Source organism: Aethalodelphis obliquidens, unplaced genomic scaffold, assembly GCF_003676395.1.
Source record: "Aethalodelphis obliquidens isolate GAN/ISIS:26980383/991018 unplaced genomic scaffold, ASM367639v1 scaffold9, whole genome shotgun sequence".
NCBI lineage: Eukaryota > Metazoa > Chordata > Mammalia > Artiodactyla > Delphinidae > Aethalodelphis > Aethalodelphis obliquidens.
In genome coordinates, this window is record NW_020837953.1 from 38384672 (window position 1) to 38395027 (window position 10356).

At 38.5% G+C, this 10356-nt stretch overlaps 1 pseudogene across 1 annotated transcript; it reads right to left on the bottom strand.

Moving 5' to 3' along the window:
- Positions 1-1018: 1018 nt before the first annotated feature.
- On the bottom strand, positions 1019-1418 carry LOC113622427 (metallothionein-1E pseudogene; annotated as a pseudogene). The gene has a single exon (XR_003433512.1). The product of XR_003433512.1 is annotated as a metallothionein-1E pseudogene (transcript).
- Between the last annotated feature and the right edge of the window lie 8938 nt (positions 1419-10356).

The window sequence follows — 10356 nt, forward strand, 5'->3', positions numbered from 1 at the left end:
AGTGTAGGAGGGTTCCCTTTCTCCACACCCTCTCCAGAATTTGTTATTTGTAGACTTTTTAATGTTGGCCATTCTGACTGGTGTGAGGTGGTACCTCATTATAGTTTTGATTTGCATTTCTCTAATAATTAACAATGTTGAGCATCTTTTCATGTGTCCATTGGCCATATGTATGTCTTCTTTGGAGAAATGTCTATTAGGTCTTCTGCCCATTTTTCGATTGGGTTGTTTGTTTTTTTGTTGTTGAGTTGTATGTGCTGTTTGCATATTTTGGAAATTAAGCCCTTGTCAGTGTCATTGTTTGCAAATATTTTCTCCCATTCCATAGGTTGTTTTTTTGTTTTGTTTATGGTTACCTTTGCTGTGCAAAAGCTTGAAAGTTTGATTAGGCCCCATTTGTTTATTTTTGTTTTTATTTCTAGTGTAGACTGACCTAAGGAAACATTGGTACGATTTATGTCAGAGAATGTTTTGCCTATGATCTCTTCTAGGAGTTTCATGGTGTCATGTCTTATGTTTAAGTCTTTAAGCCATTTTGAGTTTATTTTTGTGTATGGTGTGAGGGTTTGTTCTAACTTCACTGATTTACATGTGGCTGTCCAACTTTCCCAACACCACTTGCTGAAGAGACTGTCTTTTTCCCATTGTATATTCTTGCCTCCTTTGTTGAGGATTAATTGACCATAGGTGTGTTGGTTTATTTCTGGGCTCTCTATTCTATTCCATTGATCCATATGTCTGTTTTTGTGCCAATACCATGCTGTTTTGATTTCTGGAGCTTTGTAGAATTGTCTGAAGTCTGGGAGGGTTATGCCTCCTGCTTTGTTCTTTTTCCTCAGGATTGCTTTGGCAATTCTGAGTCTTTTATGGTTCCATATAAATTTTAGGATTATTTGTTCTAGTTCTGTGAAAAATGTCATGGGTAATTTGGGAGATATTGCATTAAATCTATAGATTGCTTTGGGTAGTATGGCCGTTTTAACAATATATAAATATTTTTTAAAATAGATTTTTTTAAGCCAACCACTTTTATTATCATTCTTGTATTTTATAGGACAAAAAAAAAAAAAAGAGGAATGTAGCAAACGTGTCAGGTTGTATAAAAAAAAAATGCAGGTTTGTGCACGTTGCTCTATTTACACCTGGGAGCAGGCTCTTCCCTCCTTCAGGCGCAGCAGCTGCCCTCGTCTGAGGCCCCTTTGCAGACACAGCCCTGGGCACACTTGGCATAGCTCACAGGGCAGCAGGAGCAGCAGCTCTTTTTGCAGGAGGTGCATTTGCACTCTTTGCATTTGGAGGAGCTGGCACACGTGCAGGATCCACCTGTGGCACAGGAGCAGTTGGGATCCATGGCGAGAGGAAGCAGAGGCTGGGGTCCAGAGACTGTAGCACAAAAGATGGCAAGGACATTGAGGGGGCATGCTTAAATAGATCTTTACTGGAGTATAATTGCTTCACAGTACTTTGTTAGTTTCTGCTGTACACCAAAGCGAATCAGCCATATGCCTACACATGTCCCCATATCCCCTCCCTCTTGAGCCTCCCTCCCACCCTCCCTATCCCAACCCTCTAGGTCAATGCAAAGCACTGAGCTGATCTCCCTGTGCTATGCTGCTGCTTCCCACTAGTTAACTATTTTCCATTCAGTAGTGTACGTATGTAGATGCTACTCTCACTTCACCCCAGCTTCACCCTCCCACCCCGTGTCCTCAAGTCCATTCTCTATGTCTCGCTCTTTATTCCTGCCCTGTAACTAGGTTCATCAGTACCATTTTTTTTTTTCATTTTAACAGTATTACTTCTTCCAATCCAAGAGCATGGGATATCTTTCCGTTTCTTTGAATCATCTTCAATTTCCTTTATTAATGTTTTATAGTTCTCAGCATATCAGTCTTTCACCTCCTTGGTCAGGTTTATTCCTAAGTATTTTATTGTTTTGTGTGTGCAATTTTAAAGGTATTTTTTTTTTACATTCCTTTTCTGATATTTCATTGTTAGTGTTAAGAAATGCAACCAATATTTCTATATGTTAATCTTGTATCCTGCTACCTTGATGAATTTGTTTATCAATTCTAGTAGTTTTTGTGTGGAGTCTTTAGGGTTTTTCTTTTTTTTTTTTAATTTACATTTTCTTTATTTTTATTTTGGTTGCGTTGGGTCTTTGTTGCTGCACGTGGGTTTTCTCTAGTTGCAGCGAGCGGGGGCTACTCTTTGTTGCTTCTCATTGCAGTGGCTTCTCTTGTTGTGGAGCACGGGCTCTAGGTGCATGAGCTTCAGTAGTTGTGGCATGCAGGCTCAGTTGTTGTGGTTCGTGGGATCCAGAGCGCAGGCTCAGTAGCTGTTGTGCACGGGCTTAGTTGCTCCATAGCATGTGGGATCTTCCCAGAACAGGGATCGAACCAGTGTCCCTTGCATTGGCAGGTGGATTCTTAACCACTGCACCACCAGGGAAGTCCCAGGGTTTTTCTATACATAGCATCATGTCATCTGCATACAATGACAATTTTACCTCTTCCCTTTCAATTTGGATACCTTTTATTTCATTTTCTTGTCTAATTGCTGTGGCTAAGACTTCTAATACTATGTTGAATAGAAGTGGTGAGAGTGGGCATCCTTGTCTTGTTCTGGATTTGAGCAAGAAAGCTTTCAGCTTTTCACCGTTGAGTTTTAAATTGGTTTTAGGTTTGTCATAAATATCTTTTACTATGTTGAGATATGTTCCCTCTGTACCCACTAACAAATCTTTTAAAACGCATGATTTTAATTCTATTTTTTTGATATTTTTGTAGGTTTTTAATGATTTCTCTAGGCATTGCAAAATACACTTTTACCTTATCACAATCTAATACAAATGAATAATGACTAACTTTCACCAAATTTGCAGTATTGTAGTTCAATTACCCACCTTTCTTTGTGCTATTGTTATCACATATATTACACCTATATGTGTTACAAACCTAGATACACAGTGTAATAATTTTTGCTTTAAACAGTCATATATATTTTAAAGAAATTAATAAAACAAAAGAAAAAAATATATCACACAGTTACCAATTTCAGTGCTCTTAATTCCAGCATGTGTATTTGGATTACTGCAGGTATCATTTCCCTTTAGTTAAAAGTTTTTATTCAGTTTTCCTTTAGTTTTTATTGTAATGCAGATCTTCTAGCAACAAATTTGCTCAGTGTTTATTTATTTGTAGATGTCTTTATTTCACTCTTATTTTGAAGGATAATTTTACTACATAGAGAATTCTTTGTTGACAAGATTTTTCCTCAGCACTTTGAATATGTCATTCCAATGTTTTCTGGCCTCCGTTATTTCTGGTGAGAACTCAGCTGCTTATTATATCGTTGTTCCTCAATATGTGATGTGTCTTTTTTCTCTTGCTGCTTTCAAGATTTTATCTTTGTCTTTGAGCAGTGTGACTATGATGTATCTCGGTGTGATTCTGTGTGTTTATCCTTCTTGTTGAGTTTCTTGGATCTTTTAGCCAATGTTTTCACCAAATTTGGGAAGATTTTGGCCATTATACTTCAAATATTTTTCTCCCCACTTATCTCTTTTCTCTCTTGGGGCTATAATGAAACATATGTTGCAGTGCTTGATATTGTCCTGAAGATTTCTGAGATTCTGTTGATGTTTCCTCAGTCTTTTCCCTCAAACTGTGTTTTTCAGTTTGGAGACTACTGATTTATCTTCAAGTTCATTGTTTCTTTCTTCTGTTATCTCACATTTGATATTGAGCCCATCTGGTGGATTTAAACGTGGTTTTTTTTCCAGTTATTATACTTTTTAGCTCTAGAATTTCTATTTGATTTTAAACTAGTTTTTAGTTCTCTGTTGAGAGTTTCTATTTATTCACTCTCACTTAGTGTATTTTCCTTTATTCTTTGAATACACAGTCTTGCAATTCTTTGAACATATTTATAATATATTTTTTTAGCTTTTAAAAAATCTATATTCAACATCTGGGCCCACTTAGAGTCAATTCCTAGTGACTGCTTTTCTTTTTTTCCCTCGATATGGGTCACCTTTCCTGTTTCTTTGCCTGTAGAGTAATTTTTGGTTGAAAACCTGACATTGTAGATAATACATTGTGGCAACAACTCTAGATTATTTTGTTTTTCTGAGGTTGTTGATTTTTCTGTTTTAGTAGGTAATTAACTTGCCTGGACCTGAGCTGCAAACTCTGTCTCTCCCACAGCATGAAGCTACTGATCTTTCTGCTCATTTTAATTTTTTTTTTCTATTTTAGCTTGGCTCCCTAGGGCTCTCCCCTGTTTCTGAATAGTTCAGGGTCAACCAATGAGTGGGCATAGGTTATGCTCAGGCACCTCAAGCCAGTAAGGATTTAACCCTTTGCAACCTGAACTCTGGGTGGGTTGAGCAGCTCATTCAAAGGTTCCAGTTTCAGGCATGCTAAGAAGAAGAGGGAGAAAGTTTTTAAGTGTCCCAGGGTTTCCATTTTCTCTGGGTTCTCTGGGTTCTCCTACATTTATGCTTAGTTTAGCATTCAGCTGAAGACGTGTGAAGAATTTGTTGTCTTCACCCTTCTGTGGTATATTAGCCAGGGTTTGCCAGAGAAACAGAACAGTGGGATATATAGATATAAATATAAAGAGGAGATTATTATTTTTTTAAACACCTGTATTAGAGTATAATTGCTTTATAATGGTGTGTTAGTTTCTGCTTTATAACAAAGTGAATCAGCTATACATATATGCCCATATCAAGAGGAGATTTATTATAGGAATTGGCTCACCCAAGTATGAGGCTGAGAAGTCCCATAGTCTGCCATCTGCTAGCTGGAGAACCAGGGAAGCCAGTGTAATTTCAGCCCAAGTTCAAAGGCCTGAGAATCAGAGGGCCAATGGTTTAAGTCCTGGTCTGTGTCCGAAGGCCTAAGAACAAGGGATGCTGATGTCTAAGGGCAGGAGAAGATGGATGTCCCAGCTCAAGCACAGAGAGCAAATTCACCCTTCCTCTGCCTTTTTGTTCTATTCAGGCCCTCAGTGGATTAGATGATGCCCACCTGCATTGTTGAGGGTTATCTTCTTTACTTAGTCTACAGATTCAAATGCTGCTAATCTCTTCCAGAAACACCCTCATAGACACAACCAGAAATAATGTTTTACTAGCTTTTTTGGCATCCCTCAGCCCAGTCAAGTTGAAATATAAATTAATCATCACATATGGCTCTCTCATGTTCAATATCTCCCTGTTAAATATGCCACCTTTGAACCATGTCCACCATCTTTGGCCAGTGAAGCTGTGGGTTTTTGCTGCCCTTGCTGGAGAGATCTGACACCCCCAGGCATAAAGGCCAAGAATTCAGTCTCTGCCCTCTGCAGCAGTTTTTCATGAATAAAGATTTTTCAAGTTGTAACCTGCGTTTGGTCATTTTCCAGTGCTCTGTTAGAATAATTTTGTCTAGTTTTATACTTGTTTTTTGTGGAAGAAAATTGCTATGTTCTCATGAGGACAGTACTGGAAATCTTTCCCTTTGTAATTTTTCAGGATTGTATTTTATTATCCATCTACATAAGTTTACCATAAACATTTAGAAAATAAGATAGCTTTCTCAAATCACTCATAATCTATTGCCAGAGATAATAATTGATAACATTATAGATACATCCTTTTATATCTTTTCAAACATATACATTTTGGGCTTCCCTGGTGGCGCAGGGGTTAAGAATCCACCTGCCAATGCAGGGGACACGGGTTCGAGCCCTGGTCCGCGAAGATCCCACATGCTGCGGAGCAACTAAGCCCGTGCGCTACAGCTACTGAGCCTGAGCTCTAGAGCCCGCAAGCCACAACTACTGAAGCCTGCATGCCTAGAGCCCATGCTCCACAACAAGAGAAGCCACCACAATGAGAAGCCTGCACACCACAAGGAAGAGTAGCCCCCGCTCACCGCAACTAGAGAAAGTCCACGTGCAGCAACAAAGACCCAATGCAGCCAAAAATAATTAATTAATTAATTAATTAATTTTTTAAAAAGAAAGAGCCTTTCTCTTTAAAAAAATATATATGTATTTTAAAATGGGCTAATTCGATATATACTTTTTATTGCGGTAAAATACACATAACACAAAGTTTGCCATTTCAACCGTTTTGAAGCATACAGCTCTGGGGCATTAAGTACATTCACATTTTGGGGCAGCCATCACCACCACCCACCTCTAGAAATTTTTCATCTTCCCCAACTGAAACTGTGTACCCAGGGAGTTCCCTGGGGGCCCAGTGGTTAGGACTTGGCACTTTCGCTGCTGTGGCCTGGGTTTGATCCCTGGTCAGGGAACTAAGATCCTGCAAGCTGCTGGCACAGCCAAAAAACAACAAAACAAAACAAAACAAAACGACTGTGAACCCATTAAACCACAACTCTCCATTTCTTCCTCCCTCAGCCTCAGGCAAACACCGTTCTACAGTACTTTCTGACTCTCTGAATTTGACTACTCTTAAGTACCTCATATATGTAGGATCATACAGTATTTATCCTTTTTAAAAAAAGTTTTTTAAATTTTTGGCTGTGTTGGGTCTTCGTTGCTACACGCAGGCTACTCTTCATTGTGGTGCTTGGGCTTCTCACTGCAGTGGCTTCTCTTGTTGCAGAGCATGGGCTCTAGGAGCATGGGCTTCAGTAGTTGTGGCACACGGGCTCAGTAGTTGTGGCACACAGGCTTAGTTGCTCCGCGGCATGTGGGATCTTCCTGGACCAGGGATCGAACCCGTGTCCCCCTGTATTGGAAGGCAGATTCTTATCCACTGTGCCACCAGGGGAGCCCAGTATTTGTCCTTTTGTCACTGGCTTCTCTCACTTAGCGTGATGTCCTCAGTGTTCATCCATATGGTAGCATGTGTCAGAATATCCATCCTGTTTAGGCTGAATAATAATATTCCATTCTACGTATATATCACATTTTGTTTATCCATTCATCTTGGGGTTGCTTCCACCTTTTGGCTATTGCGAATAATGCTGCTATTACGTATATCTGTGCCATTTCTTTTGGGTATATACCCAGAGAGGAATTGCTGGATCACATGATCATTCTGTTTAATTTTTTTGAGGAGTTGCTGTAATGTTTTCCACAGCAGCTGCATCAGCAATGTGCAAGAGTTCCAATTTCTCTATATCCTCACCAACACTTGTTATCTTTTGTTTTTGTTTTTCATAATAGCTATCCTAATGAGTGTGCAGTGGTATCTCATTATAGTTTTGACTGGCATTTCCCTTATGATGAGTGATGTTGAGCATTCTTCATGTGCTTATTGGCCACTTGTATATCTTCTTTGGAGAAATGTCTATTCAAGTCCTTTGTCCATTTTAAAATCAGGTTGATTTTTTTGTGGGTGCTGTTGAGTTGTAGGAGTTTATTTAAAATTGAGGTAACATTAATAAGTTTTAGTTGTACAACATAATGATTCAATATTTGTATACATTATGAAGATCACCACAAGTCTAGTTAACATCTGTCACCTTATATAGTAACAACATTTTTTTTTCTCATGATGAGAGCTTTTTACCCTCTTAGCAATTTTCAAATATGCAATTCAATGTTGTTAACTAAGGTCACCATGCTGTACATCACATCCCCATGACGTTTTAATTTTATAACCGGAAGTTTGTACCTTTTAACACATCTCACTCATTTATCCCACTCTCTAGCCCCGCCTTTGGCAACCACCAATCTGTTCTATCAACGAGTTTCTTTTTTTGTTTTTGTTTTGGAGTCCACATATAAGTGATATCGTATGGTATTTCTCTTTCTCTGACTTATTTTATGTAGCATAATGCCCTTGAGTTCCAACCATGTTGTTGCCAATGACAAGATTTCATTCTTTTTTATGGCCGAGTAATATTCCACTGTGTGTGTGTGTGTGTGTGTGTGTGTGTGTGTGTATAAAACACTTTTTTACATTATTCATCCATTGATGGACACTTAGGTTGTTTCCATATCTTGGCTATTGTGAATAATGCTACAATAAACATAGAGGTGTATATGTCTTTTCCAGTTACTGTTTTAATTTTCTTAAGATAAATACACAGTAGTGGAATTGCTGGATCATTTGATCGTTCTATTTTTAATATTTTGAGGACGCTCCATACTGTTCTCCATAGTGGCTCCACCAATTTACATTCCCACCAACAGTGCTCGAGGGTTCCCTTTTCTCCACATCCTCACTGACACTTGTTATTTCCTGTCTTTTTGATAATTGCTATTCTAACAGGTGTGAGGTAATATCATTGTGGTTTTGATTTGAATTTCCCTGATGATTAGTGATGTTGATGTACCTATTGGTCATCTGTATGAGTCTTTGGGAAAATATTCAGTTCCTCCTCCCATTTTTAAACTGGATTGTTTGCTTTTTTGCTGTTGAGTTGCATGAGTTGTTTATATATTTTAGATATTAACCTCTTATCAGATATATGCTTTATAAATATTTTCTCCCATTCAGTAGGTTACTTTTTCATTTGTTGATAATTTCCTTTGAGAGGCTTTTATTTTGGCTTTTGTTGCTTTTGTTTTTGGTGTCAGATTAAAAAAGTCATCATCAAGACCTACGTCACTGAGCTTTCTGAGGAGTTCTTTGTATATTCCGTATATTAATCCCTTATTAGATATAGAATTGGCAAATATTTTCTTCCATTCTATGTATTGTCTTTTCACTCTGTTAATAGAGTCCTCTGATGCATGAAAGCTTTTAATTTTGATGAAGTCCAACTTATCTATTTTTCCTTTTGTTGCCTGTGCTTTTGGTTTCATATCCAAGAAATCATTGCCAAATCCAACGTCATGATGGCTTTCCCCTATATTTTCTTCTAAGAGTCTTATAGTTTGAGTTCTGACATTTAGGTCTTTGATCTATTTTCAGTTAATTTTTGTATATAGGGTAAGGTAAGGGTCCAATGTAGTCAATCAATCAGTCAATCAATTATTTTGCATGTGGATATCCAGTTTTCCCAATACCATTTGCTGAACAGACCGTACTTAATTTATTGGATGGTCTTGGCACCCTTGTTGAAAATTATTTGCCCATATATGCAAGAATTTATTTCTGGGCTCTCTGTTGGTCTATATGCCTGTCTTTATGCCAGTATCATACTATTTTGATTACTGTAGCTTTATAGTAAATTTTGAAATCAGGAACTGTGAGACCTCCAACTTTGTGCTTCTTTTTCAAGGTTGATTTGGCTATTCAGAATCCCTTAAGATTTCATGTGAACTTTAGGATATATTTTTCTGTTTCTGCAAAAAAATGTTGTTTGGATTTTGATAGGAATTGCATTGAATCTGTAGACGATATAAACGTTTTTTAAACTATCTTTTTTCCATGAAGTGCTATGAATATATGAACAAAACATCAGGGGTATCTTTTATGTTCACAATCTACTTCAAAAACATCATTTTAAGGGCTGCATAGTATTCTACCATGTGGATATATTCTAATTTATTTAATCACATTTTATTGTTTGGTATTTAGACTGTTTCCCATTTTTGATATTATAAAGAGTATATGATAACTATCTTTGTACCATTATCTTTTCACAGGCGGCCTTTTCCTGGGGGGCGGTCATCACTGAGTTTTAACTATAGAGAGAACATTGGCATGAGAAATGATTTTCTTGGAACCCCTCCATTTTACAGATGAAAAACCAAAGGCTTCCAAAGCATCAGTGCTGTGGCTGGGTTTGAATTCTGGCTCCACCACTGATGAGCTAGACGAGTTCAGGCAACTACTTTAACCTCCCCTCACGGATAAAATGGGAGGAACAACAACAACAAAAAACACAGTGGGGGGCTTCCCTGGTGGCGCAGTGGTTGAGAGTCCGCCTGCCGATGCAGGGGACATGGGTTCGTGCCCCGGTCCGGGAAAATCCCACATGCCGCGGAGCGGCTGGGCCCGTGAGCCATGGCCGTTGGGCCTGCGCGTCCGGAGCCTGTGCTCCGCAACGGGAGAGGCCACAACAGTGAGAGGCCCGCGTACCATAAAAAAAACCAACAACGACAAAGTGGGGGAAGTAACAATACTCAGCTTATGTGGCAAATGAGTTAGCTCAGAGACCAGTATAAATTAGACATTCAGTAAATACTTCTCCCTCTCTTTCTTCTTAGCATGCCTGAAATTAGAACCCAGGATCTTTCTTTTTTTTTAAAAAAATATTTTGTTGCAGTGTTGTTGTTGTCTTTTAATAAATTTATTTATTTTATTTTTGGCTGCCTTGAGTCTTCGTTGCTGCACGCAGGCTTTCTCTAGTTGCAGTGTGTGGGCTTCTCATTGCGGTGGCTTCTCTTGTTGCAGAGCATGGGCTCTAGGTGCACAGGCTTCAGTAGTTGTGGCTC